Here is a 17,588-nt window from a genome sequence, read left to right as displayed (position 1 = left end):
GTTTGTTTGTTTTTTGTTTGTTTTTTTCTACTATGTGTATATATACACAGAATAGGAACACTTATATATTACAAAATAATACAAACAGGCAATTCACAGAAAAATAATCACACCATCAATAAATAGGCAGAAAGGTTTAATTTTGCTTGTAATTATAGCAAAGAAAATTGAAACTACAAGGCACCTTTTAGATTAGAATACCAAAAATTAAATTATTTTTATAATCATCACTATTGGTGAGAATACATGGGAAATGAACATTCATGCTTTATTGGGAAGGGGTTAAAATCTATGGAATATTTTTGGAGAATGGTTTGTCACTAACTTGCAACTGTTCAAATGCAAAAACCTTTGTTTTTTATCAGTGGTAGAAATTGAAGTAAACATGTTTATTTTTACACTCTTAAAATGTTTAGATCAAAAGTGGAACAATGTAATATTTACAAATGAAGGGATGGTTAAATGCATTATTTTATAATTGTAAAGTGTATTAGTAAGTGGCCATTAAAACAATTAGATGCACAAGTTCTAGTATGGGAAGATTGCCAACATATGTGGAAAATTCAATAAAATACAGAGCACTGGGAATATTATTATCTTTTTCTATGAGAAAGAAAAAAAAGTTACATGTGCAGATAGTCTGAATGTTTCTGGTGAGGGATTCAGGTATCTGATAATGAAAACTGACATTTTAATGTATATATTTGTTGTTGTTTTTGTTGTTATTGTTCTTTGTTTTACATATGTATATATAACTACATAACATTGAGAAAAAATATTTGAAAACTAACTCATCTTTGATACGTATAATTGAAAAATGGGGATTTCAAGGAATTTAACTTTTCATATTATAACATTTGGTATACTCTTCTGAGGATAATTTTACAGTGAACAATTACTACATTTAAAGTAATTTAAAGAATACCTTTAATTATTCCTAAATCTGAAATACATCAAAGATGGCCCTAGTCAGTCAAATTGATAAATACATTTAAAAAATTTTTTATTGGAGTATAGCTGCTTTACAATATTGTGTTAGTTTCTACTGTACAGCAAAGTGAATCAGCTATATTTATACATATATCCCCTATTTTTGGATTTCCTTCCCATTTAGGTCACCACAGAGCATTGAGTAGAGTTCCCTGAGCTATAGAGTAGGTTCTTATTAGTTATCTATTTTATACATAGTATCAATAGTATATATATGTCAATCCCAATCTCCCAATTTATCACACCTCCTCCCTTTCCCCCTTGGTGTCCGTACATAAAGGAGGGAAATTGGGTCATTTGTAGAGACATGGATGGACCTAGAGACTGACATACAGAGTGAAGTTAAGTCAGAAAGAGAAAAACAGTTATCAGTTATCAACAGTTATCAACACATATATGTGGAATCTGAAAAATTTGGTATAAAAAATCTTATTTACAAAGCAGAAATAGAGACACAGACATAGAGAACAAATATATAAATACTTTTATTTTAAATTTTGTATGTTGGAAGAAATTATCAATTTTATATGGTTCCCAACATTTCCATTAAAAAAAAATAATAAATATTACTTTTTATTGAAGTATAGCTGATTTACAATGTTGTGTTAATTTCTGTTGTACAACAAAGTGATTCAGTTGTACATATATATAAATATATATTTTTTATTATATTATTTTTCATTATGGTTTATCACAGGATATTGAATATATTTCCCTGTGCTATACAGTAGTATCTTGTTGTTTGTCCATTCTATATATAATAGTTTGCATCTGCTAACCCCAAACTTTCAATCCATCCCTCCCACATCCCACTTCCCCAGTGGCAACCACAAATCTGTTCTCTATGTGTGTGAGTCTGTTTCTGTTTTGCACATAGGTTTATTTGTATCATATTTTAGATTCCACAAAAAAATAAAAATAATAATTCTTAATCCTGCTTCTACAAAATAGTCACTACAGGACTTTTAAAATAATACAGCCTGTGGTTAGACCACAGACTTGCTATATGAATCTCTGAGCATATAGCCTGTGCCTCTGATTTATATCTAGATCCGTTTTTTTTAATTTTAAGAAGGAAATTAAGAAGCAGTCAGTGAACAGTCATTTAAAACATTTTAGTAAGAGATATTTCAGTTATTCTTCCAGCTCTGTGATTTTCTGACAATTTTTGATAGTTTACTTAGTAAACAGAATCAGTATCCAACCTCATACGTACTGATTCAGTTTATATGTTATGGATCATTGGAATCGCTCTTTGTAATAGTTACAGAAGGTATATAAATTGATTCTTATGCAGAATTTAATTTGAGGTATACCATCTAGCAGAAAGTTGTGGTTTTTTTTAACATCTTTATTGGAGTATAGTTGCTTTACAATGGTGTTTTAGTTTCTCCTTTATCACAAAGTGTATCAGATATACACATACATATATCCCCATATCTCTTCCCTCTTGCATCTCCCTCCCTCCCACCATCCCTAACCGCCCCTTCTAGGTGGTCACAAAGCACCAAGCTGATCTCCCTATGTGATGTGGCTGCTTCCCACTAGCAATCTGTTTTATATTTGGTAGTTTATATATGCACATGCTACTCTCTCACTTTGTCCCAGCTTACCGTTCCCCCTCCCCATGTCCTCAACTCCATTCTCTAGTAGATCTGTGTCTTTATTTCTGTCCTGCCCCTAGTTTCTTCATGACCTTTTTTTTTTACATTCCATATATATGTGTTACTATACGGTATTTGTTTTTCTCTTTCTGACTTACTTCACTCTGTATGACAGACTCTAGGTCCATCCACCTCACTACAAATAACTCAATTTCATTTCTTTTTATGGCTAATATTCCACTGTATACATGTGCCACATCTTCTTTATCCTTTCATCTGTAGATGGACATTTAGATTGCTTCCTTGTCCTGGCTATTGTAAATAGAGCTGTAATGAACATTGTGGTACATGACTCTTTATGAATTATGATAATCTCCGGGCATATGCCCAGAAGTAGGATTGCTGGGTTGTATGGTAGATCGATTTTTAGTTGTTTAAGGAACCTCCATACTGTTCTCAATAGTTACTATATCAATTTACATTCCCACGAACAGTGCAAGAGTGTTCCCTCTTCTCCACACCCTCTCCAGCATTTATTGTTTGTAGAGTTTTTGATGACAGCCATTCTGACAGGTGTGAGGTGATATCTCATTGTAGTTTTGATTTTCATTTCTCTAACGATTAATGATGTTGAGCATTCTTTCATTTGATTGTTGGCAATCTGTATATCTTCTTTGGAGAAATGTATATTTAGGTCTTCTGCCCATATTTGGATTGGGTTATTTGTTTTTTTGATATTGAGCTGCATGAGCTGCTTGTAAATTTTGAAGATTAATCCTTTGTCAGTTGTTTCATTTGCAAATATTTTCTCCCATTCTGAGTGCTCTCTTTTCCTCTTGTTTATGGTTTCCTTTGCTGTGCAAAAGCTTTGAAGTTTCATTAGGTCCCTTTTGTTTATTCTTGTTTTTATTTCCATTTCTCTATGAGGTGGGTCAAAAAGGATCTTTCTGTGATTTATGTCATAGAGTGATTTGCCTATGGTTTCCTCTAAGAGTTTGATAGTGTCTGGCCTTATACTTAGGTCTTTAATCCATTTTGAGTTTATTTTTGTGTATGGTGTTAAGGAGTGCTCTAATTTCATTCTTTTAGATGTAGCTGTCCAGTTTTCCCAGGACTACTTATTGAAGGGGCTGTCTTTTCTCCATTGTATATTCTTGCCTCCTTTGTCAAAAACAAGGTAACCATATGTCTGTGGGTTTATCTCTGGGCTTTCTATCCTGTTCCATTGATCTATATTTCTGTTTTGTGCCAGTACCATACTGTCTTGATTACTGTAACTTTGTAGTATATTCTGAAGTCAGGGAGCCTGATTCCTCTAGCTCCATTTCTCTTTCTCAAGATTGCTTTAGCTATTTGGGGTCTTTTGTGGTTCCATACAAATTGTGAAATTTTTTGTTCTATTTCGGTAAAAAATGTCAATGGTAGTTTGATAAGGATTGCGTTGAATCTGTAGATTCCTTTGAGTAGTATAGTCATTTTCACAATGCTGATTCTTCCAATCCAAGAACATGGTATATCTCTCCATCTGTTTGTATCATCTTTAATTTTTTTCATCAGTGTCTTATAGTTTTCTGCATACAGGTCTTTTGTCTCCTTAGGTAGGTTTATTCCTAGGTATTTTACTCTTTTTGTTGCAGTTGTAAGTGGAATTGTTTCCTTAATTTCTCTTTCAGATTTTTCGTCATTAGTGTTTAGGAATTCAAGAGATTTTTGTGTATTAATTCTGTATCCTGTTACTTTACCAAGTTCATTGATTAGCTCTAGTAGATTTCTGATAGCATCTTTAGGATTCTGTATGTATAGTATCATGTCATCTGCAAACAGTGACAGTTTTACTTCTCTGTTGTGATTTGGATTCCTTTTATTTCTTTTTCTTCTCTGATGGCTGTGGCTAAAACTTCCAAAACAATGTTGAATAATAGTGGTGAGAGTGGGCAACCTTGTCTTGCTCCTGATCTTATTGGAAATGGATTCGATTTTTCACCATTGAAGGTGACATTGGCTGTGGGTTTGTTATATATGGTCTTTATTATGTTGAGGTAAGTTCCCTCTATGCCTGGTTTCTGGAGGGGTTTTATCATAAATTGGTGTCGAATTTTGTTGAGAGCTTTTACTGCAACTATTGAGATTATCATATGTTTTTTATCTTTCAGTTTGTTAATATGGTGTATCACATTGATTGATTTGCGTATATTGAAGAATCCTTGCATTCCTGGGATAAAACGCACTTGATTATGGTGTATGATCCTTTTAATGTGCTGTTGGATTCTGTTTGCTAGTATTTTGTTGAGGATATTTGCATCTATGTTCATCAGTGATATTGGCCTGTAGTTTTCTTTCTTTGTTACATATTTGTCTGGTTTTGCTATCAGGGTGATGGTGGCCTCGTAGAATGAGTTTGGGAGTGTTCCTCCCTCTGCTATATTTTGGAAGAGTTTGAGAAGGATAGATTTTAGCTCTTCCCTAAATGTTTGAAAGAATTTGCCTGTGAAGCCATCTGGTTTTGGCTTTTGTTTTTTGGAAGATTTTAAATCACAGTTTCCATTTCAGTGCTTGTGATTGGTCTGATTATATTTTCTATTTCTTCCTGGTTCAATCTCAGAAGGTTGTACTTTTCTAATAATTTGTCCATTTCTTCCAGGTTGTCCATTTTATTGGCATAGAGTTGCTTGTGGTCATGTCTCCTGATCCTTTGTATTTCTGCAGTATCAGTTGTTACTTCCCCCTTTTCATTTCTAATTCTATTGATTTGAGTCTTCTCCCTTTTTTTCTTAATGAGTCTGGCTAATGGTTTATCAATTTTGTTTATCTTCTCAAAGAAACAGCTTTTAGTTTTACTGATCTTTGCTATCGTTTCCTTCATTTCTTTTTCATTTAATTCTGATCTGATCTTTATGATTTGTTTCCTTCTGCTAACTTTGAGGGTTTTTTTTTTGTTGTTCTTCTTTCTCTGATTGCTTTAGGTGTAAGTTATGTTGTTTATTTGAGATGTTGCTTGTTTCTTAAGGTAGGATTTTATTGCTATAAGCTTCCCTCTTAGAACTGTTTTTGCTGCATCCCATAGGTTTTGGGTTGCCGTATCTTCCTTGTCATTTGTTTATAGGTATTTTTTGATTTCCTCTTTGATTTCTTCAGTGATCTCTTGGTTATTAGTAGTGTACTGTTAGCCTCCATGTGTTTGTATTTTTTACAGATATTTTTCCCGTAATTGATATCTAGTCCCATAGTTTTGTGGTTGGAAAAGATACTTGATATGATTTCAATTTTCTTAAGTTTACTAATGCTTTATTGATTTGTGACCCAAGATATGATCTATCCTGGAGAATGTTCAATGAGCACTTGAGAAGAAAGTGTATTCTTTTGTTTTTGGATGGAATTAGCAGAAAGTTTAATCATCAAATTTTGGCTAAGAATATGAGTACTATATGTGAGAATAGAACAACAGATTCTCATTGTATACAACTTTCAACTTCGCTAGTCTACATTTTTTCTTCTATATGCTAAAATTTATCATAGTATAAATAAAAACATATAGATAATTTTGATTTGTACTAAAGTTGCAGAGCAACTCATACCAATCATGTGATAAAACAATGGTCTGTATCTTAGGATGGAGATTAAAATCATTGTATCACCATTTCTGTAAACCAACTGAAGTTCTTGGTAGAAGACAAAAAATTGTGAGTCTGTGCAACAAAAGAACGCACATGATAGTTTGCCACAACATGTAATATATATAATTTGATTAATATCCTACCACCTAAATTCTTTGAAACTGATGAAATTGCATTGCCATTTTATCTTCTTTATTGTTTGAGTCACATGTATATGGAAGAGGTGAACTGAGAGATTTTTCTATTACCAGATATACTTAGGTTTTAATATATTTTAAGTTTTAATATGTTTCCTACAAGTTCTTCTTTATCTATTCATATATAGATTATAGTATCCATATTTGAATATATTATTAAATATTAACTATTATATATCATTACATGCATAATTTTGGTTAATTTTTTAAACAGTCAATATAAACATCTCACCTGTTTACAAAATGCTTATGGATGTCTGAGAATCAACCACTGGCTATCTATTTAAACATAGAAAGTAGAGGGAGACAGCTGTTTGACATTAGCCTTGGCAATGAATGTTTGGATTTAACACCAAAAGCAAAGGCAACAAACACAGAAATTATCATGTGGGGGCTTCCCTGATGGTGCAGTGGTTAAGAATCCACCTGCCAATGCAGGGGACATAGGTTTGATCCCTGGTCTGGGAAGATCCCACATGCAGCATAGCAACTAAACCCGTGAGCCACAACTACTGAGCCTGCGCTCTGGAGCCCACAAGCCACAACTACTGAGCCTGCATGCCACAACTACTGAAACCTGACACCTAGAACCCATGCTCCACAACAAGAGAAGCCAACAAAATGATAAGCCCCTGCACCACAACAAAGAGTATCCCCAGCTCACCGCAACTAGAGAAAGCTTGCGCCCAGCAAAAATGACCCAGTACAGCCAAAAGTAAATAAATAAATGCATTTTTTTAAAAAAAGCATCACGTGGGACTACATCAAACTAAAAAGCTTCTGCACAGCAAAGGAAATAATCAACAAAATGAAAAGGCAGCGTACAAAATGGGAGAAATTATTTGCAACCATGTATCCTACAAGTGGTAAATATAAAAATGAATAAGGCATGCATTCATCTCAATAGCAAAAAAGCTCAAACAGATAATTGTAAAATAGGCAAAAGACCTGAATAAGCATTTATCCAAAGAAAACATACAAATGGGCAACAAGTACGTGAGAAAATACTCAACATCACTAATCAACCAGAAAATGCAAATCAGAACCACAATGAGTTATCACCTCATGCTTACTGATTCTTACTTTTGTTGCCTTTGCTTTTGGTGTCAAATCCAAAAAGTCATTGCCAAGACCAGTATCAAGGAGGTTTTTCCTTATATTTTCTTCTAGGAGCTTTGTGGTTTCAGCTCCAATTTTTGGTGCTTAAATATTTGTAATTGTTATATCCTCTTGATGAGTCAATCCATGTGTCATTATATAATGACCTTCTTTGTTTCTTGTTACAGTTTTTGACTTAAAGCCTACTTTGTCTAATATAAGAATAGCTACCTTTGCTCTCTTTTGGTTCCATATGCATGGGATACCTTTTTCCTTCTTTTCATTTTTAGTCTATCTGTCCTTAAACTTAAGCAAGTTTCTTGTAGGCAGCATACAGTTCAGTCATGTTTTTCTATTCATTTAGCCATTCTATGTCTTTTGACTGGAGAATTTAGTCCATTTATATTTACAGTATTGATAGGTAAGTGTTTGCTATTGCTATGTTTGTTAATTGTCTTCTAGTTGTTTTGTAGATATTTTGTTCCTTTCTTCCTCTGGTGACCATTCAGTTATCCCTTTTGGGTGGATGGTGGGAACTTATTTTCTTTCAGATCAGAGATGAGGAGAAATTTGTTTGATAATCTTTTTTGTTTTTTGACAAATTTGACTTTTTTTTATATATATTTTAAGCCAAAGGATAAGTTAATTTTCACAGCTGTCTAGAAAAATTCCTCATTACTTAGTAATGTAGTACACATAAATTTGCTAAATATTGTTCTGTAATTCATGAAGTCAGTAGATGTTTCCCAGAAGATGTTAAAAACTACAACCACAGAGTGGATTTCTGAGAAGGTTCGTCTTCTCTCTTTTACCATCTATTATGGTTTGAATTGTGTCAAACAAAAAGTTGTTGAAGCCTTAACTCCTAATACCTATTACTAATGTGACCTTACTTAGAAATAGTGGCCTTATACAGGTAATTAAGTTAAAATGAGCTCATTAAAGAACTTTGATACAATATCATCATGTCCTTATAAAAGGGGTAAGTTTAAATACAGAGAAGTACATTGAGGGAATATGATGAGAAGACACAGGGAGAATGCCATCTACAAGACAGGAAATGACTGAGGTGACCTGAAGCTAGGAGAGAGGCATGCAACAGATTTTTCCTCACAGACCTCAGAAGGAACCAACCCTGTCAGTATCTTGGTTTCAGTCTTCTAGACTCCAGACCTGTGAGAAATAAATTTTTGTTGTTCTAAGCCACCTAGTTTGTGATACTGTGTTAAGGCAGCCCCAGAAACTAAGACACCATCTGTAGTTTTCTTCTTTTTACAGAATGACACCTGGATTCTCATCCATCTTCTGCCTTGAAAGTATGCAGTACAAAGAATAATCTGCAAATTGATATTGTGTGAGTGATACAAATGGAAAAAAGAAACTAATATTGGGTTTTCTTACCTGTAAAGCAGCTTCCACTTTGTAGATATTTTATTTTCTTTCTTTGGGCAGCTAGGGGGTGAATGGAGAAGATATTGGCCATAACAATTTATAATCACCACATTCTAAATCAGACCATTGATATTTTAACTTGATTAAATTTGATTGATATGATGGTTTATCAGAGAGACTTGAAAATTGTGGTCCTGTTGTCTAAAACAATACTCTGGTCTTCTCAGAGATAAGGTATGATTTGATTTCATTTCTAAAATTCAATATCTGGTAAACTTTTCTGAGGAAAAAAATCTATTCTTGGGTTATGATGAATGGCTGATTATTACAAAGCAGAATGTACCCTTAGAACATATCCTATAAATGTATGTGCCACTGAATGTTGTACAAAAGTGGCTTCCTGTGGATCTTGGAATTGCTCAGTACAAAAGAGCATGTTAATTAAGGCAGTCTCAATTCAATACACAAATGCACATAAATTATAAGTCAATGCAAGGTCAATGAAAGTCTATTTTATTTGTTTTATACAATAATGTTAACTTAAAAAACAAAAGAAAATCAAACACACAAAACTATCATTCAATAATTATATGGTATGAATATGGCCTACAAATGTGGAACGTTCAATTGGAATGTGGTTATCTGCACTGAAAAATAAGAGTATTTTATTTCTTCCTCCAGGGACCAACAAAAGTCACATTGACACACCACAAAGCAAATGTTTATATTGAATATACAATGATTATAAGGCAGGATCCAAATGATGCTTGTATAAGTTATAGCACTATTTAAAGGACAAAAGGAGAATACTCCATGGAGAAAAGAAGTCTCCAACAGGCTTGTAATAGTTTTCCTAATAAGAATGCAATATATTTAATATCAGAATTTGCTAATACAACCTTGACCTATAAATAATTGGTGTATTTTTCTCTTTCTTAAGTCCAAGGTATTATTTCAAACCTTAAGTATCATCTTGCTATACTTTGAAGTATTATACAGTCTAATAAATAAAAAAGACCCAAGTTACTAATATATACCAAGAAATAAAGGAACCAAGTCATTGTCATAAAATAAAGCTATTTTGTAACTTGACTCCAGTCCTATAATTTGATTCTAATCATAGGAATAAGTCTATAGGCTGTGTATAGTTTTTTTTATGATTACACATATGATTTTTTAAAAATCTAGGGAGTCAAAGATATGTGCTTCAAGGAGTGGTAAAATTGAAAATTAAACGTATGACAAGTTTAATTTTGGTAATTTTTCTTGACTTTTATAGATATTCTCAGAACTAAAAGGTTTTGAATACATATTTGTCACTTCAGTGACAAAATGTTATATTTGGATTATACATGTGCATCATGGTAGTGGGGTCAGATTTTCAGTGAAGTTAAAGTTAAATGAACATGGGAGAAAAAACATCCCACCATTGGACAAAACATCCAGTCTATCATATACAGATAAGAGGTTGCCTGTTAGGCATGGGAGACTGAGAGGGACAAAGCAGCCCCTAGATCTACTAAAGGATTAGATAGAAATGTTTTCAATAGAGGCAAGAATAGGAACCAAAGTATACTGCAAATAGCCTGCACCATCAAGTGAGAACTGGATTACTGGATTGAAGGAAAAAGAACAAATAATGGTGATGTTAAGGAAAAAAAAAAAAAAAAAAACTATTCTGACACTTGTTAAAACAGTAAGGAAGACTTTGTTCCATATTATTGCAATAAGATTATGATAATAGGAGAGAGAGACCAGAGTCAACTCTGAATATAGTAAAGATAGCTGGAGATTTATAGCCAAAAGCAGAGTGAGGAGGTCAGTGGGTGTATAATTACATAATGGAGACATCAAGAGTGGGGGGATTCTTGCCAAGCCAACTTAGCAGGATTCTTGATGAAGGTGGGCCAAGGTGACCAGATATCAAGGGTGGGGATGAGAATTTATCAGATATTGAGGGTAATGACATATCAACGAGCGGGGGATTCTCACTACAATAACTTAGCAAGACTCTTGCTAAAGCTGGACTTGGCCAGGATGGACACAGAAACAAAATGTCAAGGCCTACTTGAGAAAAAGGCTCAGAGGAACCTAACCAAAGTTTGGTCAAGGAGTAAGTCTTTGTCAGTGGGTAGGGTACTTGAGGGTAAGGCCTAGAATCAGTAACATAATGATAGATAATACTTATTGAATATTTAATCTGTTTCAGATACTATTAAAAGTATGTTAGTTATTAATTATAATTAATAACAAATTAAAAGTAAATTATAAATATAATAAATTATAATTATATAATTTAAGATTTTAACATTTCTAGGAGGTAGAGAGTAAAAGTACACTTATTTTATCTTGAGGTATACAGAGTTTAGATAAAAGAAACTTCTGCTTTCAGCCAACATGGAGCAACAGGATCAAAGTTACTATCCTGCTCAAAACAAAACAAAGCAAAGACAAAAACAGAAAAATACAAAACAAAAAATGAGACAAAATATGTGAAACAATGTTTTTAAAGACAGTAAGTATCAGGCAGTGAAGGAGAATAAGCCACGAATATAGGAAACAACATAAGTGAACCACTAGTGCCCCATCTTACTACCTCAAGAAGCTTCTAAGACAGTACTTGAGACTATAGAAAGACCAACCATAATGATTGGAGAGTATGGTACCTGGCACCAAGGCCAGGAATAGTGCTTGTCATTAGGCTGTTTCCATCTCACCTGTTTTGCCTCAATTATCAAGCAGGCTCAACTCCTTCCTCTTCACTGAGGGCATGGACATACACAGGCTTCATTATGAAATTCAAATATTTAACATTATTTTAGGAATAGTTAACATACCATGGATAATTATTTCTTCCTCAAACACAAAAATCCATTTATCCTTTGTATATATTTTTAAAATTTATTTTTGAAGAGTATAAATAATCAGTATTACAAAAAGTAATGTACTTATATGTATTATGTGGTAGAATTCATAGAGACAAATTTGTGGTCCCTGCATAGCATCTGTGTAGAAGTCCATGGAATGAATTTAGTGAACTAATATTCCACTAAATATCTTATTTTTAAATCTAAGTCTTTGACTTATGTTTGATTTATATTTAATTTTACTTAGCTTAATATGATAGGATACTTATGGCTGGTTCTTCTAATCTGTTAGCCAGAAAATAATGTTTTCTCTCCCCACAGAGCTTTGATTTTGGTACTCCTGAAAGACTTCTTCACAGGGGAGATTCTGTCATTATCCAGGAAAATATAAAGAAAAAGAGACACACACACACAGAATATATAATAACATTGGAGAGAAAGATTATGAGAGACAGAGAGAGATGAAAAGACAAAAAATATGCACAAATGTCTTTGGGTTTCAAGAGTAATGATTTCTTCACAGGACTTATGATTTGTTAAGACCTCAGAAGGGTTCTCTGGCCCATATTGAGAGCCAGACCTCCCAGGCCAAGCTTGACTTGAAAGAAGGAGATCATGCATGATATTTAGCAATCTTGAAGCAGACACAATGAGAATATATTTGATGCAAATGCCTTTAATCTATACAGTCCTCATCTAATATTCTCTATGATTTTGAGGCTAGGCATCCAGTTTTTAACAAATAAAATTTTATTGTATAAGAATTTCTTCCTCATTAAATCAGCCTTTGTGTTTATAGATAGAGTGATGAAAGATTGATAGGTAGGTAGATTGATTTTAGATTAGCAAAGACTATCTCTGATGAATAGCTGGATATTTTATTCCTTTTAAAAGTCCTTTCCAGTAGTTTACAAATAATAATGAAAAGAGTAACATTAATACTACTGCATTCATCATAGTAGGTTAAATGTGTTGTTTTCAGGAGTGTGGTTTGCCATAGATTTTTTGATTCATATTCATAGGTTCATTCAAAATGTTTCCAACAGGTATTTTTTGAGAACCTACTACATGCCAGACACTGTCCTAAGAATTAAATATTGAGGAATGAACAACAGAAGAAAATATTTTGCCATCATGAAGTTTACATTCAGGTGAGAGATGACATATTTGTTTGTGTTTGTTTTTCAAAGACTATGTAGGTTTTCACAGATTCTGAACAAAACCACTAAATTAATATAGATTCTGCTTTTTCTTTTCCTTTTTTAAATCTGCTACATTCACTCCCACAAGTTTTTTTTATCACCTTAGTGTAATTTAGAATATGATTTCACTTTCATAATCTCCAAAATTATTATAATAACTGGTCATCTTTTAATATCTTCCTTGAATTAATTTGTACTTAAGACTTTATCCTTGAGTTATTTCTTTTTTGTCCCATGTTCTCCACGTTCTGAAAATAACTGGACTCGTTTTGAAATTCAAAATAGGTCTCTAAAAACTATCCAAATGAAACAAACAACAATAAATGTTCCTCAAAATGCATGTTTTAACACAATATTTTCACCTGATCCAATACTCTGTTTTTCTAACTCATGTTCTTCCAGGTTTCCCAAATTCACAGATATCATTCATGTAGATCAATGGAAGTTTTATAAGTTGGCTCTAAAAATGCCATGTAGTGTATCTTTGGTAGAATTTTCTAGACAAAAAAAGCATCTTCCTTGTCCTGCGTATATATTAATATGTATTATTTGAAAGCCCTCATGAAGATCTCTCTCAGACAACACAAGAATGTAACTGAATAATGAACTCTTGTCCCTGGGTACATTCTAAGTCCTCTTCTTGAGTCAAAGACAAAGAAGACATAACAGTAAGTTTAGTCCTTAGACATGGTTTTCATTTTACAAGTCCTGTGTAGTCACTGAAGTCAAATGTCTTAGGATATACAGAAAATGATGTTTTCTCACACTGAAGTTATTTGTTATACATAGAGGGAAAAAACATATGGCTGATTCTGGAAAATCCAATTTTAGAAAGTCAAGTCAGGATGCTTTGGGCATTACTTTTTACAATATTTTGCAATCAATATAAATAGATTTTGCTTTGTTATATATGAGAAGAAATTTCAGCAATGGTGCAATGAGTTGGACACATCAGTGTAGCTGATTTATTCTATCACAGAGGAAGATTTGAAAATGGATATGTGACATGTCACTGACACCAATGTTATGTTTCTGTGACTAAAGAGAACTAAATCCTCCCAAGTCAGCAAGATTTTTGCTTCTAATTGCTTATTAAAATGTGATTGTTCCTAAAAGTCACTACACAGTGTTAATTATTATGGAAAATGACCACAAATTCTTTGACATTTCTGCCATTGAGAGAGATTTTTTGCCACTTCACTTTGAAATCAAGCAAATTTAGTGCTTGCTTAGTGCAACAGAATATGGAGGTAACCATCTGCATGTATCTGTTCCAAGTTCTTAAGAGAGTGGCAGTGTCCCTTAGAATACTTACTTTGTGACAATCCCTTTTAGAACAGCTGCCATATTGTCAATAGACAAAATCCCATGGAGAGGTCATATAAGTGCTCTGGTAGACAGCACCACAAATGTTTCCAGACAATAATAAGCATCAACTGCCACTATAGTAATTAGTAAGTTCTCTTTAGTGTCTACTCCTGAGAACCCATCAGATGACTACTGTCTCTGGCCACAACCACTTGACATAACCCAAGGGAGAACCATATAGTTGAGTTCAGTTAACCCACAGAAGGATGAAAGATAACAAATTATTGTTTTAAGCCACTCTATTTAGTGTGATTCCTTTGCAGAACAAGATAACAAAAGCTGATCCCTTCATATTTTAAAATCTTTCCAGTAAAAATCTCTACTGTGTTGGTGAAAGTATTAAATTGTCACAATAAAGCAAGAGACAGGAGAGTTTTCTTCTTTTCTGGTGCTTTTTAGTTTCACTTTTCTAAGGTTCTGGGCCAGTTGTTTTTTGTTTTGCTTTGTTTTGTTTTGTTTTTTTATTGGCTACACTGCGAAGCATGCAGGATATTAGTTCCCCAACCAGAGGACTTAGTTCCCCTCAAGTGGAAGCATGGAGTCTTAACCACTGGACAACCAGGGAAGTCCCTCTGGGGCAGTATTTATACCCAGCAGCAATTTTTCAAATATGAGAAATTTGTTATTGCACATTTAATTCCTCAGAATAACAAAAGACAGTTGATCTTTTCTCATATTCTTTAGTGCTATGGCTCTAATTTCCCAAGGTTAAATGAAGTAAAAAAAAAAAAAGAAAAGAAAAAAGAAAAATAGGCAACACCTTGGATTTCACCATTAAATTGTATGATTGCTCATCAAATTCTTCCACATTCTCATTTTGAATATCCAACCTAAACAAAGAATATTTACCAGATTGTCTTTGCTTCTCTGTAACTAGTGTTCATAGATTATTTTTTTTCAACATTGAATAATTGAAAATAAGACCTTTTTCATTACCTCTAAAGTTTCACTATATTTGCTCACCTTGTAAAAGTCTTCTTCTAAACCACAGTCCACATGGTCCAAAAACATTTATCCCTTAGTCATTGTTTTCATCGTTCCATTTTTCTCCCCCAAGCTGTGAACATTACTGGAGACCTTTTCACCTTCATTTGGATTAGTAGTTAAGAATTTGATGTGGAGATCATCCATGCTCTCCACTTTCCCTGCACAGAAAATGAAAACCTCAAGCTGTCATGTACTGTGACCAAAGAATTATCACATCTTGAACCACAAAGCACATCAAATGCTTGGCCCTTGAAATCATCCAGCAGCTGTCTATGTCATTCTTTATTGACACTGTTATAGCTGTAATATTTCAGAGGATTAATTCAGCCAGTTTTTAAATGTTTCTTCAATGATTTGGGGAAAATAACCATACACAAATTTATTTTCAGTATTAGCATTTTATACTCTTCAAACTTGTGCAAAACATGAATTTGCATACCGGCGGATATCATACTCTTTAAGAAATGAGAAGCACCTTCATCCTCTATAAAGCTCTAGAAAATCTACCATAATTCTCCTTTATTTCTGGAATGGAAGAAAAGTTTTAAACTTTTTAAGTTTCAGGCAAGTGATCTAGTCTCATGATTTCTAAAAGGTGAAGCATCATGCATTCATCTAATCACAAATAATTTATAAGCATGTATTATATACCATGTACCATCTTCATCAGGACCAAGAAAAGCTACAAGACTCATGCCATTATCATGTCAAGCAATAAACAAGTAAACACAGAAATAAACAAAATAATTTTATGTTGTGAAAAGAGCTAATCAGAAAATAAACAAGGAGTTTTACATATAGCAATGCAATGATAAAGGGGTGAGCAGAGAATCCTAAATGTTGAGAAGGAGGCAAACATATAAGGGGTAAGAGGAAGTGCATTTTAGTCAGAACAAAAACAAGCTTTACCTATCTGAGCACTGAAATTGTGGATAGTATGGGTATAGTTTAGTGTAAAAAGGGGAGAGTGTTTTGAAAGCTGAAGTACAAAGAATTTCAGCCATATCAGGGATTATATTCTATGAGGATATATTTATATTTCATTCTCTATGTATCTTGATAATTTAAGAAAATAAGCATTTTTTAAAACAAGTCTCACAAGTACATCTAGATCTATTGTGTATATGTCAGGCTGGAGCATCCCCATTGTTTCCTTTATGTAGATAATGGATAGAGATTATGATGATAGATTATAGATATTAGATAGATAGATAGGGAACTAATGTCACCCTTTTATAGTCAACAAGATAGTAGGATTACTTAGGGAAGAGCCAAAATTTTATATTGCTGGTATGGTCCCTAGAGTACTAGCACAGTGCTGAATATCTAATTGGTGCTTAATATGATTTACCAATTGACTAAATTGTATACATTTTTGCCAGTTTTATAAGCATCTTTATTTAAAAAAAATATTTTTGACTGTCAGGCATTTAAATCTTCTTCCAATTAACTAAAGATGTATTTTGTAGGAAATTCCTTGTTGGTATACTCTTGGAAAACATTTTATGCTGCCTTTTCCCACCTACGTAAGTAGAACCAGCTAATAGTCATGTGATTTGGGTTCAGCCAATTGGATGCTCTCTTCAAAATCTTTAAGGGCTCTAGCATATGAAACAGTGAATAGGGAAAGTAGGGCTCAAATTCATAACACCAACACCTTTGGCATGCTGGCCATTTCCGCCCTTCATTTTGGCTTGCATTCAGTCACTCCTAGGAGTGCTACCTGTCTTTCCTGTAGCATTGATTTTGCAGTATTGTGATTCTCCAATATCCTAACAATAAATGTCCTTGTTGCTTAAGATAACAAGTTGCTTTCTATGATATATTGGTTTACATTCATAAAGAGCCTAAATATATTTATATTTATATATAATATTAAATGTTATATTAACATTTATATTGATATATAAAAATATTACATATTGTATTTACACAGGGGATAGTTTTCAATGTTTCTGAGGAAAAATACCAATTTCAGTATTGCAGTATATTGGCAAAATAGATTAATTAATGGCTCCTAGTATATTTTTACCAATACAGAATTCTGTAGTTCTAAAAAGATATATGTTAATTGTATATATAAAAAAAAACTGTTGAATAGGAATTTAAGCTAAACATCTACTTAAATAGATATTTCAAAAATTTAAAGAAACAAACCTTGATCCTAAACTAATAAAATATATATTTCTAGTTAAATATTTGCATGTATTTTGTTTATATTTATACTTAGTGAAGTGTATAGGAACCATCAGTTGTTAGTCAACTAAAA

Source organism: Delphinus delphis, chromosome 4 (genome assembly GCF_949987515.2).
Source record: "Delphinus delphis chromosome 4, mDelDel1.2, whole genome shotgun sequence".
Classification (NCBI taxonomy): domain Eukaryota; kingdom Metazoa; phylum Chordata; class Mammalia; order Artiodactyla; family Delphinidae; genus Delphinus; species Delphinus delphis.
Note: the sequence above shows the minus strand (reverse complement) of the source record.